Here is a 15,453-nt window from a genome sequence, read left to right as displayed (position 1 = left end):
GCGTTCTTGTCCGACCGTTTTGAAGCCATGTTGCGGGTACGTACTCGTTGTAGAGTTCGTGCTGTGCAGGAGCTTGGTGTTGGAGTTCTTGCTTTAACCCAAGTCCAGTCCATGAACAGGGAGAGGAGGAGTTCATGGACGAAGAATTGGCTACTCAAGCGTGACCAATTTTCGCATATGCCTTTGTTACGGGAGATCCGTGAGAATAATCCTGATGATTTCAGGGATTATCTCAAGATGACGTAACCTGTTTTTCACCTTTTGTTGGCTTTGCTGTCTCCTTATATTATGAAGCAGGTCAACTGCATGTGGCAAGCCATCACTGCAGAACAAAGGCTAGTCGCCACCTTACGGTACTTGGCGATGGGGAGAAGTCTGCAGGACATCAAGTTCTCGACAGGCATCTCCCCTCCCAGGCTTTGGGTATCATTATTCCAGATATCTGTTCTGCCATTATACAGGTCCTGCAGAAGGACTATATTAAGGTAAGTTTTCTCCTTTAACATCACATTCTATGTATTTAATGTTTGCTAATGTATTGTATTTATTTCATTATTCCCTAATTACCATGATTGTAATATGCTGTGAATGTCCTCTTTGTCCTCATGCATGCTGTAAGCTTTTAATGCTCCTTTTTTATCCTTCATGCATATTTCCCTTCACTAACCTCCCCAGCATGCTATCCTGGGCCCATACACACCTAGCCTAGTCACTTAACAATGTTTTTTGTCAGCTCCATTGTAGTGCTTACCCTAAACACCCCCTAAAATGTGTCTAAATGTTATTGCTGTCCTTAAATTCAGGCAGAGTGCAAGAGGCTTTTTTTTTTATTTGGGGGGCCCAAACTCATTTGGACCCCCCCCCCCCAAACCGCTCAAGCGATACAAATCCTCTATCTGCTGACTTTGCCAAACCCATACACACTATACCTACCTCTTTTGTGGTCATATTTATGGATGAATTCACCAAAGCATGTAGTGCAAGGGCCTGCCTGAATACTTTCAAATGGTACTCTTTAAAGTTTTGTTCTCCTATTATCTTGATAGGTAATTGCAGAATGTAAAAATGTGCTTCAATTTGTACAGTGTGTATTCATATTTTTATATTATGACACTTCTTACCTGTTCAGTGGGCTGCCAATAGTGTAAGTAAGGAGGGGCTGGCCAAAGTAACACACATTATTTATGCATTCAGCTCTCAATGAAGTGGAGAGGGTTACCTGTCCAAAACATCCCCCCCACCCTAAAATTTTTACAATGGGCCATCAGAGGGGGTGATGAATCTGATAAGTGGACCTTATACTTTTGTCTTTAAATAATCTTTAAAATAAATGTTATACTTATGTTGGCCAAGAATGTTTGTGTCTAATCTGCTTGCAATGTTATGTGCAAAAGTACTCATTTTTTTTTATTCTTGTTTGACTCCACAGTTTCCTTCAAACCCACAGGAATGGCATCCTAGCATTGGGACTTTCCCAACTGTGGAGGGGCAATAGATGGGAAGAACGTCCACATCGTCCCACCCCCCAACTCAGGGTCGTACTATTATAATTATAAAGGGTTTAATAGTATGGAGTTGTTGGCGGAAAAATGGCCAGATGTCGGATGGTGGAGTCATCACCCAGACGGAGTTCTTCTGATGTCTCCAGAATGGCGGCTTGGGCTTGCCACCTCCGGAAGACAACATGGCTGGTCTCCCGTTTGTGTTCGTCGCTGATGAAGCGTTTGGGCTGGGTGACCATCTCATGAGGCCATTCCCGATGAGGACCCTCGCCTCAGAGCAGAGGGGTTTTAACTACAGGCTGGCCAGAGCCAGAAGAGTCGTGGAGAATGCATTTGGAATAATGGCCAGCCGGTTCCGCCTATTTCTGATAGTGATACACATGGCGGAGTATAAACTGAACTATATTGTACTTGCCTGCTGCATTCTCCACAATTACCTCAGAAAAAATGCAACAAACTATGTGGCCTCAGTTGGGACTGAGGCCAGATTTCAAAATACTAATCTGACGACACTTGAACCTGGTCGTCCTGGCTTGCCCCCCCAAAGCGCCCACGAAAATAGACAAAGTTATCTTGAGTACTTTGCGGGTAGGGGGGCCATTAATGTGCCAGAGAATCTTTAAAACATTTTTAAAATAAATATTTTTTATAAACTCAAATAATATTTAATTTGATTTTCTGCTTGTGTTTCTTTTAGCTGTATCCTAGGTTCTCCAATGGCCTTTTTTTTGGCCATTTTCTTCAATAGTGCAAACATAATTTATTTGATACATGAGGTGACAATCTCTTCTTCAGCTAACTATTATGTTGTGGGTCTGCTACACACACACATTGTTTTTGATGTTAATGTATGAAATGCATTAATAATAAAAATAATCATCCTTTTCAGCACCATGAATTAATTGCTTTGAGTCTCTAAAATGGCCTGATTGGGGTAAATTTTAGAGCACTGTGGGGGTTATTTAATAAAGGAAAATCCACTTTGTACTACAAGTGCAATGCAAGTGCACTTGAAAGTGCACGGAAACTGCACTGAAAGTGCACTTGTAGTGCAAATTGGATTTGCCTTTAGTAAATAGCCCCATTTTCACTGTAAACACCAACTTACTCCAAAAACTGGTATTGAGCATTGAAAGAAGAAGCCACACATTGTTGAGTATAAAACATTTTACTCTGTGCACATTCACATGTGCGTTAGAAAAGGATTTTTTAACAAACCAGGTGTATAACATTTTTATGTTTGACGGTAGAAATATCCTTTTTTGGTTAAACAGACATGTTTAAAACCCATTACATACACAACTCATAAAGTGAAGGCCATATCAGCCCTGTCACCCCTGTTGGCCATGTCACCCCTGTAAAAGCCGAATTTAGAAGATGCACACAAATTAGCAGTCAAAATGTGGACTTCCCTCCTGATCTCATGCCTAATGTCAACATGTGCTAGCTCCCATCATGGGGGATCAATGGACGTGTTTCGGGGGTGCAACCCCTTCCTCTCACCTACTTGAGTTGCGAGGAAAGGGTTGCACCCACAAAACGCATACATTGATATCCCGTGATGGCAGATAGCACATGTTGACACACTGTGTGCATCTTCAAAATTTGGCTTTCAAATTATTTTAAATTTTTTTTTGAAAAATATAACAACAAACTAAAAATTTTTGGGTGTTTTAGATTCTGCCTAAAACATCATTGATGTTGTTGAGTCTTTTTTCAACATCATTGATGTTTTCCTTGATCTTCTCTAATTCCCTATTCCCTTATCTCCCCGATGAGGATCTGTGCACTTGCACTGTTGAAATGAGTTTCTTCTTCCAGAACATCCACATCACCTAAAAATAAAAAAACACAGCATGTATTATAAATATGCAGGCATACATCTATTACCTGAAGCTGTGGTCTCAGACACTGACCTGTTGTGGTCACTATTTCACCCAATTCATGAACCTCTCCTCCCTCCACATCTTCATGGTGTGTGGGGATTTCCCCTTCTTTAGGAGGTGTGGTGTTCTTGGTGTCCTCAGATGTCCCGAGTCTTTTCTCCCCTATGTAAATTAAAAAAAAGGTATACTTAGCACACAGATATTTGAGGCAAGAAATAGGAATATGAAACATTGCTTGGAAGTGTCGTACAATTGTCTTTTGGCAGAGTTCCAAGCTGAAGACATGATTTTTTCCCTTTCTTAAAGCTGGAGTAATTACCTGTTTTGGTAAAGTTTAACACGTGGAGAGACCACCAGTATCCACTGGAGCACATGTGTGGGACACCCTAAAAAGGGTGTTCTGGTGTCCCACACTAGTGCTTCTGCGTCCAGATGTGTAAACAGCTGCTGAGTGTCCTCTCCTTACAATGAATCAAGTTTGCATTTCATTCTAGTTATAAACCCATCTAGACAACAATGTAATAAACTTATTTTAATACAAATAGGCCTGAACAAATGTAGTTAACCTGTATCTGCCATAAACATCATATTAGTGGTCGAACGAACGATGTTTACTACGAACGATTACTGTGCCCACGAACCTGAAACTTGCCATTTTAACCACCATTTAAACTGTCCAACAGTAAAGTAAAGCACATGGAGCAGCATTCAAGTAATAACAATAATAGGAACACAGGACAAATACTTACTTTGTAGAAGCAGTTTCCTGATCCTTCTGTACTGATCGTGCTCCCTCAATTTAAGGTCTGACCTGAATCCTCAATTGCTCCTTGGATCGTCGTACCCCAAAATTCCTGTGCAGACTTCTCACAACTTTAGTCATGATCTTGGCTTTCTCACATTTGGGTTTGGGTATAGTCCATACTTCCTATCATAGTCAGCCATCTTCAAGATCTCCACCATCTCCACCATCTCTACAAAGGACATATTTGAGGCCTTCTCCGGGATCAGGACGTTTCTGGGCTTTCCTCGTTGTTGCTGCTATTATCATGCACCTGTTGTCTCTCTGCCATGTGCTCTCCCACTGTGCCGAAAGAGAAGGGGCGGGGAATATACTAGAAAGAAGGTCAGGGAGCAGAGTTTCACACATGCGCAGTGTAGATAAAGCATAACACGCGTGTGTCGTACATAAGATCTGTGAGCAGAGGAAGGAGTAGCGTAAGCGCCAATTGAGCTAACGAAGGTACAATTTTAACTTGGGGCATCAGTGGTTAGTGGCCTATACTGATTATAGATTGAGGCCTATATTGGGAAAAGATTAGGAGAGTTTAGCCTTACATTAGGGTTTGTCTTGTGTTGTGTCTTGCAGAGAATATGGATAAATTTAATGACCACGACTTCCTCCCTAACTTCATTGATAAGTACAGGGAGCTGCCCTGTCTGTGGCAAGTGAAACACCCATTTTACAATAACAAAATAAAGAGGAAGGCAGCAATGGATCAACTGTTGGAATGGCTGAAGCCGGTGATCCCCAAGGCAAACATCCCCTGTTTGAAGTGCAAAGTTGGTGGCCTGAGGAACACATATAATAGGGAGCGCAAAAAGGTCCAGGATTCCATGAGATCAGAAGCAGCAGATGACATTTATGTCCCCAGGCTCTGGTACTATGACAGACTGTGTTTTTTGTCAGACCATAGTGAACCCAGGCAATCACTCTAAACCCTTCCTTCCACACTTCCTTCCACTCTTCCTTCCACCTCAGCTGAGGCTTCCAATGTACAACCTGGGCCTTCCACCCAGGAAGAAGATGTGGAGGAGCCCAGCTTGAGCCAGGTATAGCATTGTTTAACATATTTCTTGTCCAAAAATTGAATGATGTTAACTTGATGCTATTATTGATCACTAATTTCTGATTTAACAAAGTGGTTTACATATCAATAGACAGTAGTAGCCAAAAATGATTGGGACAAGAATGAAAAATGCTGGATCAGAATGATAGTCTTTTCTATTTGTTAACATTCAATTTGCAACAGTCATGAGCTCAAAATTGCATGTGATTGATGACCAAAAAATGAAAACTATGTCCCATTTTCATACACAGGAAAGTCTCAGCCAGGAGGAGGTGGGGGGGAAAGTGGCAGCCAGGAGGTGGCCGGGCCCAGTAGCCTGGCCGAATCGCAGGTTCCTCCCCTCCGCCTTCCAACAAAAAGGCCCAGGAAGAGGAGGAACATGGAGGAGTCAACGCTTGGTTTGCGGCTATTGCGGTCCTCAGAACCACTGACAGTGTTCAAGAGGCCTTTGGCTGTATGACGGCCAGTATGATGCAAGAAATGGAGGAGGGCCAATGCCTCATCTGTGAGGAGGTCATATTTCAGGACCTAAATAAGGGGGTTAGGGGCAAACTCACCAAAAGTCATGTATGTGAGTTGGACCATACTCCTCCTGCATCTCCTGCCACAACTCCAATACCACAGCCACGGCCTGGAAGGAAGTGTGGAAGGAAGTCAAGAGAGTGATGGCCTGGGTTCGGTCTGGTCTGGCAAAAGACGCAGGCTGTGGTAAGACCACAGCCTGGGGACATATATGTCATCTGCTGCTGCTCCTGATCTCTTGGAGTCCTGGACCGGATTGTGCTCCCTATTAAATGGACTCCTGAGGCTACCAATTTTGCCTGTCAAATAATTGATGTCTGCCCTGGGGTACAAAGGCTTCACCAATTTCAACAGTTTATGCAGCGTTGCCTTCCTCTTTAGTTTGTTATGACCCCTAATAATTTTTTTTTTTGACAAATACTTGGCTATGTGTTTTACTTCAAAAGGGCAGTTTGTTTGTGAGTAGGCAGGTACATTTAAAAAATACAATGTCAAATTAACAAGGGACACCAACACCAACCAACCTCTTTGAGGTTAGAAAATACAAGATAAAAATGGCGTTGTGGTAACTTGACACACAAAACGACAAAAAATATTATGGAGATCGCTATTAAAAAAAAAAAAATCAGGAGATCTTAAAAAAAAAAAAGTAGATCACTATAAAAAAAAATAATAAACATTATTCTAGAGATCTGGTGAAAAAAAAAAAAGATTATTCAGGAGATCACGAGAAATAATAAAGAAATCAGTTTGTCAGAACTGTGTGTAAATATCAGCAGCAAAGCAACTTCATTATTCTAGCATTATAAAGAAGAAGAGAATGCGCTGCATTGAAAGATTAAAAAATTTGCACGTGATGAATGTGCTATCTACATTACGAACTCTAGTTTTACAAGACAGAACGCTTCTGTCTCGTACTTGATTCAGAGCATGCGTGGAAATTTGTGCCTCGGACTTGTGTACACACGCTCTGAATTTCTGACAACAAAGTTTTTGGTCGGAAAATTTGAGAACCTGCTCTCAAACATTTGTTGTCGGAAATTCCGACAGCAAATGTCCGATGGAGCATACACATGATCGGAATTTCCGACAACAAGCTCACATTGAACATTTGTTGTCGGAAATTCCGACAGTGTGTACACGGCATTACGTTTAAAATACCACTGAGACTTCTGGTTCCGGTGCCACATGTAGCGGCAGCAAGAGACAGCGGCTCCAGCGGGGACACTGACAAATAGACCGGCTCTGTCTCTCAGGCCCAGCCCCGATTCCTCTCCTGCTCCCCACACGCTCCCCACTCTCTCCCCGCTCTCCCAGAGTATGGAGCAGTTCCTCATTACAGGCGGCTCCGCCGTCACACGGCCCGTGGCTCCAGAGGCTCTGTCCCTTGGCTTTCAGCAACCTAAAATGGCCAACGACATGGCAGTGTATAACAGCACGTCTCTAGCCCAGCCAGTTCCCGCTGCCCCTGACCCTCTAGAAGAGCAATATGGAAGGACAGCACAGGCGGTGGCTGCCCTGCTCTCATTCATGATCACAGCAGCCATGGACAGGGCTGTCAATGCTGGTATTGATCAGCTCAGGAGGGAGATCAGAGAGCAGTCAGGCAGGATCTATGAGGCAGAGCATCGCATCGCATCTCTGAGCTGGATAAGGAGAATCAAACCCCGCAGGCTGCAGCTCAGCAAACCTCCCAAACACAGCAATACATCCTAGAAAAGTTGGACGATTTAGAAAATTGCTCTTGCAGAAATAACTTACGTATAATCGGTCTACCTGTGTCCGTCAAACTCTGAATCTCTGGCTGACCTCTGCTCTAGGTGCATACCAACAGCCCTCGGGCTCACAAACCCATGCACAGTGGAAAGAGCACACCGCATAGGAGCCCCATCAAATACTTTCTACAACTTTTAGCTTCTTTCCTACTTTAACAATAAGAATCACTTCTTGGAATGTTAAGGGACTACGTTCCCCCCATAAACGGATGGCAGTGCTCCGGCACTTAAAAAGACCAAAATCGGAAAATGCCATCCTACAGGAGACGCATTTTTCTATGGAAGACTTCCAGCGCATGTGCAAACTCTGGGTGGGGAAAGTGTATGGATCAGCATTAACTAAAGGCAAGGTAGGGGTTCTAATCCTCATTCACAAAAACTTCCCCTGTGAGGTAGTGTCCTTAGTAAACGATGCAGAGGGACGTCTTCTGTCTTTCCATTTGCGTATCGCATCCAGAGATCTAATTGTGACAAATGTGTATGCCCCAAACTCCCCTACCAAGTCTTTCTTCCAATCAGTCTCTACCCACTTGGCCCCCTTCCTGCACTTACTCCTTGTGATAAGTGGTGACTTTAATTCAGTTATAGAGCCACTACAAGACAAATCCATAGTAAGACCCCTACCTTCCCCACACCTTCCCCCCACAGCACTTTTCTCCTTTGCTACTGCTCTATAACTCATTGACCCATGGCGATTAACGCACTCCGAGGGCAAAGAGTTCACTTTTCCTCACCCCCACATCACACTTTATCGAGAATTGACTACTTACTAGTGAATGCAGCCATTTTACCATTCACCTCCGACACCCTTATCCACACAATTGCTATCTCCGACCATGCCTCCATCTCAGCACAAATTAGAGACGTTGGTCCCTCGCCCCCTATGAAAATGTGGCGTTTCCCACAATACCTAGCCCACAATCCTGATCTCCAAAAAGTGCTAAAACAGACCTGGTCAAAATACGAACTGACAAACAATGCCCACAACACCGATCCCAATCTGTACTGGGACACAGGCAAGGCAGTTCTGCGAGGCAAGATCATAGCCTTTGCCGTATCATACAAAAGAAAAGTTCTTAAATGCTACAGAGAAGCCAGCGTCAGGCTACGACACTCACAAACCCAGCTATTGCAAAACAATTCCCCAGAGCACCGCAAGTCCTGGTGTGAAGCCAAGGCTGAATTCGATCTGTGAGCAGATGCCCAAGAACGAATCTACCAGTCACATACTGACTTACAATACCACAAACAAGTCCGGGAAACTGTTGGCAAGACTGTGTAAAGGCAATCACACCCCCACTCATATACCAGAGCTAAAAGATTCACAAGGTAATTTCATCTCCTCGGCAGACGGTATCAGTTCAATCCTAGAACAATTCTACACCAAGCTCTACCTCCGCCCAGGCCTTTCTAGCCCAACTCCCCCTTCAACAAATCGACCCAGCCTCACTGACCTACCTCAACTCGCCCATAACCGAACAGGAGATACACAAAACAATATTCTCTTTAGCAAACGGGAAAGCCCCGGGTCCAGACGGCTACATTCCCGAATTCTACAAACTAATGGCACACACTGTAATTCCCACACTAGCTTCAGTATATCAGGAAATATTAAAAGGGGGCAAATACCTTTGTATAGTAGCAGCAGGCCTTATTTCAAACCTGATCAACATTCACAAGGGTACCAGACAGGGATGCCCCCCAGTGGCGTCACTAGGGTTGGTGTCACCCGGTGTGGAAAAAATTGGTATCACCCCCCCTTCACCAACTATAGTTCCCCCTCAGTACAGACCCCCTCCACTAACTACAGACCCCCCTCCTGCAGTATAGATCCCCTCCCTCAGTATAGACCTCCCCCTCAGTACAGACCCCCCTCCCTCAGTATAGATTCCCCTCACTAAGAAGAGACCCCCCTCCCTCAGTATAGATCCTCCTCACTAAGAACAGACCCCCCTTCCTCAGTATAGACCCCCACACACTGAGTGCAGACACCCCTCCATCAATATAGACCTCCCTCCTCAGTACAGACCCCCTCTCTCTGTATAGACCTCCCCCCAGTGCAGACCCCCCCTCAGTGCAGACCTTCCCATCAGTATAGACACCACCCTTAGTGCAGACCCCCCCATCAGTATAGAATCCCCCTTAGTGCAGACCCCCATCAGTATAGAATCCCCCATCAGTATAGACACCCCCCTTAGTGCAGGCACCCCATCAGTATAGAATCCCCTCTCTTAGTGCAGACCACCCATCAGTATAGAATCCCCCCTTAGTGCAGACCCCCCCCATCAGTATAGACACCCCCCCCTTAGTGCAGACCCCCATAAGTATAGACACCCCCCTTAGTGCAGACCCCATCAGTATAGACTATAGACACCCCCCTCAGTGCAGACCCCCATCAGTATAAATGCCCCCCCTTAGTGCAGACCCCCCATCAGTATAGACACCCCCTTAGTGCAGACCCCCCCATCAGTACAGACTATAGACACCCCCTCAGTGCAGACCCCATCAGTATAGACACCCCCCCTCAGTGCAGACCCCCCCATCAGTATAGACACCTCTCTCCCCTCCCATAGCGCCCCCCTGCACATGTCCATCTAATTATAATAGAGTGTACAGACCTCAGAACAGCACGGACGGACGTATACACACAGCGGTGTGTGTCCCTCAGGCTCCTCCTCCTCCTGTGTGGATGTAAACAGAGGAGGAGGCGGCTTAAGTCCACTCCACTGAGGGACACAGTGAGAGGCACAGATCATCATGGCAGTGGATGGTTTTAGCGGTGCCGCTAGCCACGGGTGTCACCCCTCTGTTGGGTGTCACCTGGGTGCGGCCCGCCCCCCCAGTGACACCACTGATGCCCCCTATCCCCACTCCTCTTCAATTTGGCTCTAGAACCTTTTTCACGCTACATCCTCTCTCACCCCTCACTACACGGAATAGGCCACGACCTTCGTCTAGCGCTATTTGCGGACGACATTCTTTTTTTCACTTCTGATCCCACTTCCGATATGGTGCTCATCCAGGACATCTTCATGAGCTTTAGAAACTATTCCAGCCTTCGCATCAATTTCTCCAAGAGTGGAATCCTTCCCCTTTTCCACTCTAGGGACCCCTCTTGGCTTAACGCCTCAATTTTTTCAGTTGCTAAAAACCACATTACATACCTTGGTATAAAAATAGGCAAGTCACCTTCCTCCTTATATAATCTCAATTTTACCCCAGTTTTGTCAAAAGTTAAGGGTGAAGTGGAAACATGGATGGATCTCCCCATCTCGCTTCTCGGAGGTGCCACCTGTTTAAAATGGTCTGCTTCACCAGACTACTGTACCGTAATGTACTGTATATTGATTATGTATGTGGTGACACTTCAAGGGATGACAGCTTGATCCACTTTATATTAGATTGATTGTTTACACATTTTTTTTGATAATTTTTTCACTCATTTGAATTTTCTTACACACTGAGTAGCTCACAAGTTCATTCACTTTTTTGCACTTGCAGCGTGCAACTGCACTTTGCAAAGTGCACAGTCTCTTTGCCTTTAGTAAATAAACATCTCGGTGTGCCATTCCAGATCATCCAGACCTGCTGTCCCAAAGGCCAATGTTTCATCCTGCTTCTTGGTGGCTTGCTTTCATGGCATGGCAGTTAAAGCCACAGTCCTGAAGGACCGAGGGCCTTTTGAATTTTGGCTTCTCTACCCTCTTGAAAGCTAGGAAGTCTACTTCTTGTAAAGTCTACAATCCCACCTAGAAGGCTTACGTTTCTCAGTTCAAGGTGAGGAACTTTCATCCTAGAAAGTACTCTGTGGAACATATCCTGTCTTTCTTTCAATCTGGTAATGACTAGCATTGAGAACCATTAAGGGACAAATCTTGGTCTTGGGTAATCTGTTTGTTCCTAGAGTAGTTCACATCTCTCCCACTACTCATTTCCTTATATCTCTTCTAGTTCTTAGTCTGGTTTTCTTGCCTCTTTAGAAGCCACCCTTTTATCCTATCAGGGATATTCCACAGTTGGATATTTCCAGTAAGGTGGAATGTTTGTGGCTATCACCTCTGTAAGAAGAGTCTCTGAGTTAGCGGCTTTATCCTGAAAGGAGCCTTTCTTTGTGTTGTACAAGGACAAGGTTGTCTTGAGGCCCAAGACCTTTTTTTCTCCTGAAGGTGGTCTCTGTCTTCCACCTTCAACTGGACATTGTCCTTCTTTCTTCATGTTAGCTTCTGAAGCATCCTAGGGAAACTTTCTCTTCGCTGGCGGCCGGACGTGGTGCACCATGTGAGGGTTTACCTCTCGGCTACTGCTGCTATTTGAAATATGAATTCCCTCTTTGTACTTGCTGAGCATTCCCACAGGAGTCTTTCTGCCTCTCACTCCTCTATAGCTATTTGATTCTGACAAGTTATCATTAGAGCCTGTATTCTGAAGAATAGTTCCTTCTTCCCTATTAGAGCAAAGTCTACTAGATTTGTTGTTGCTTAATTGGCTTTTAAGCAACAGGCATTTGTGTCTCAGAATTGCAAGGCTGCCACTTGGGCTTCTCTTCACACATTTGTTAAGTTCTACCAGGTGGATGTTCAGACCTCCTATGATTCCAGTTTCATGTGTAAGGTACTACAAGCTGTCAGAGCCTGTCGGGCCTTTGTTAATTTTTTTGTTCTGTGGGCCTGTTGGTGGTGTGTTGCCCACCCCCAGTTAGACTGCTTTTGGATGTCCCAGTGGTACCAGTAAAATCAGTTTCCTGGAGTACAGTACAGGACATTTAACCCTCCCCTTTGTTCTTCTGTTCTACCTACTGCTTGTTACAAAATTGAGGATAACTGGAAGTGGGAGGGATTATATAGAGGGATTTCCCTCAGCCTTTTTGCCAGTGTCCAATCACCTGAAGGTAGATTATATAACTCATTTGTAACGATTTAGGGCTAATTGACATGTGTGCTGATTATGAAGAACAAAGCAATGCTCATTAAAGCTCCTATAGCATTTATGATGTGTTTTCGTTGTGTTTATGAAGCATTGAAAAGGCTTCAAGAATGCTGGATAAATACCCATGGAAGTATTGCTTTTCTAGTGGGAAGTGCTTAAAGGAGAAATGTAGAGCAAATGATCTACTTTGAGGCGTGGTTAGGTTGTGGTGTGATAGCAGACATTTTTGTGAATTTTCTGCAAGATGGATTTGTAGCCTTTGATCACTTTGACACTTGGTTTGGTCCAGGTCAGCTTGGCTGAAACAAAAAGCTTTGCCACTGACAATAATGCTCAATGCCTCTGCTCCTACCTGGTGCTGGCAGTGTTACTGGCTGGCTTAATGATTTTGCCTGCAGACGGATGGTGTTACCACACAGCTGCTCTGTACAACCAGAAAGTGACTGGAGCTGGTCTGTCCTAGTTCTCTATTATTTCCTAGTGTATTGTAGGATACCAGAGCCCCCACTGTCTCTCCTCCTATGCCCAGCTAACACTTCATAAATGCTTCACTAACATGCCATAAATGCCGTAGGTGCTGTTAAGGTGCTGTTATTGAAATCAATTGCATGACAAGCAGCGATGCCTCATGAAAGCAACATGCTGCTACATTTTTAACACAACATGACACAACACAAAGCTACCGCTCCTGTGTGCATAGCTATGTGTGGTACCATTATAATATCCATGGCAGTCATTGATGGGTGGTTATGAGGCTTTAAAAATGCTGAATAAATACCACAAAAACAAATGGTATTGACGCATGTGTGACCGAGCCCTTAAAGAAGCCCATGTTCTGTACTGTACACAGACTACTGGTCAAAAATCCTATTTTCCCTCTATATTCTGAAGCTTTTTACTTCTTTGTATTTCTTCCTTTTCCACTCTGTTGTCCTCATATTATATTTTATATCACAGCTCAGAGTGCTCTGCACCAACTGCATCAGCATATATTAGTCACAACTATTCCCTAACAGACTGTTAACTATTTCCTGTTCATCATTTATCCAGTCTAAATGAAACTTTTGGGCCAGGAACTTTATGCTCAACAGGGCATCTCTTTAAAATGCCTTCTTGGGTGTCTATCCTGCACACATTGCAGGAGGTGAAATTTGACTAGGAAAACACCAAAGAGAGCAAAAGTGTTCTCACCAGGCATGTACTCTGACTTTGATCTTCATTATGTAATAGTGTAGCTGCCAAAAATGGAGGGGTGCCCTTTCTTTCAGCACACAGTAACAACTTTATAAAAACAGACAGGCAATGTTTTAACCTGGCCAAGGAATGCACAGGGCAGTCTAGAACCAGGAAAACTAAATATATCTTGTATGTGGACCCTACAACCTCTTTCTAAACATGTAGCAAGTGCACTCGCATGTTCCTGGTCAATAGTGTTAACGTCAGTAGATCACCATGACAGCCAATTTACATTTTCATAAGAAAAAAGATAAGTGTTAATGTATATTTTACAGTATATATTCTTGCATACCTCACTCTGCACAGTGTTTAATAGCAAATGTGTCATAAAATGGGGCATTTCAGATTGAGCTTATGAGGAAATGCAATAGCGGAGGTTTGCCTAAACTTATAACCAAATGTCAAAATGATCAAAAGATTCAGATATCTAGGCAGCTAAGATTATTTGAAATCTCAAAATGTTCATATGTGTTGCATTCAGTGAAAACAATACAAGCCATATTGTCCCTGAACACGGTCACACTAGGCACAATATCCCTAATCACCTCCACACCAGTTACAGTGTCCCTGATCACTGCCACACCAGCTATAGGGTCACCATAAGGACTTGCTCACATATGTTCACTCATGTGTTTTGATCGCTCTTTAGAGAGCATTTGATAGGCAGTGAGAATGTGTTGTATCAACTATTCACCACCTGCTTTAACCCCTTGGTACATAATCAGTCCAAATATTGAAGTCTCAAAGGCGATATCACCACACTCAGAAGGAGTTCTGGAATGTATTTTGGGGGGTAATTCTAAGTATACCTATGCTGTGTGTTAGAGATATCTTATTAATTAACAACTTTGTGTTACAAAAATATATTTTAATTTTCCGAAAACTTGTGGCAAAAAAAATGAAATCTTCAAAAGACTCACCATGCCTCCTAGAAAATACCTTGGAGTTTCTGCTTTCCACAATGTGATCATTTTGTAGGCATTTCCATTGTCCGGGTGTTCCAGGGCCTACAAAAATGTGATATGTAGTCAGGAAATTAAATGTGTAAATTTGCCCCTGGAACGCTTGAAGGTGCTCCTTCAATTTTGGGCCCCTCTGTGTGACTAAGCAGTAAAAAAAGTCTCACACGGGTATCCCCATACTCAGGAGGTGTAGCAGAATGTGTTTTGGGTGTATTTGTAAGTATGCCTATGCTGTGTGTGAGAAATAACTTGGTGAAATCACAACTTTGTGATAAAAAAACAAATGTTGTTTAATTTCTTAATTTCCAAAAAATTTTGACAAAAAATTACTGACTTCAAAAAACTGACATGCTACATGCTAATTACTTTGAATTGTCTACCAAAAAGGGGCCGTTCAGAGGGGGGGGGGGGCTCAAGAAATGAGATGGGCTGTCAGTACATCAAGTTTGATCAGTTTTCAAATATATATACTATAGTTTGAGGACTTTCAAACAGGTTTAATAATATGCACCGATATGGGTTTTTTTTTACCAAAGAAATGTAGCAAAATACATTTTAGCCTAAGTGTATGAAGAAAGATTATTTATTTGCAAAATATTAAAGAAAAAAATTTTTTTTTTTTTTTCAAACTTATAATTTATATAGCAAAAAATAGAAAAACCCAGGGGTGAAAGTGTCAGTTCTTGGGGTGATTAACTCCTTCCCACTGACTGTATTCACATATGCTACCTCGGCTTTCATGGGTTACAGCGGGATGATCCATGCAGCTGCAAGCATCTTCCCGGTACTGTTTT

Source organism: Aquarana catesbeiana, linkage group LG02 (genome assembly GCF_042186555.1).
Source record: "Aquarana catesbeiana isolate 2022-GZ linkage group LG02, ASM4218655v1, whole genome shotgun sequence".
NCBI classification, from domain to species: Eukaryota; Metazoa; Chordata; class Amphibia; order Anura; family Ranidae; genus Aquarana; species Aquarana catesbeiana.
Note: the sequence above shows the minus strand (reverse complement) of the source record.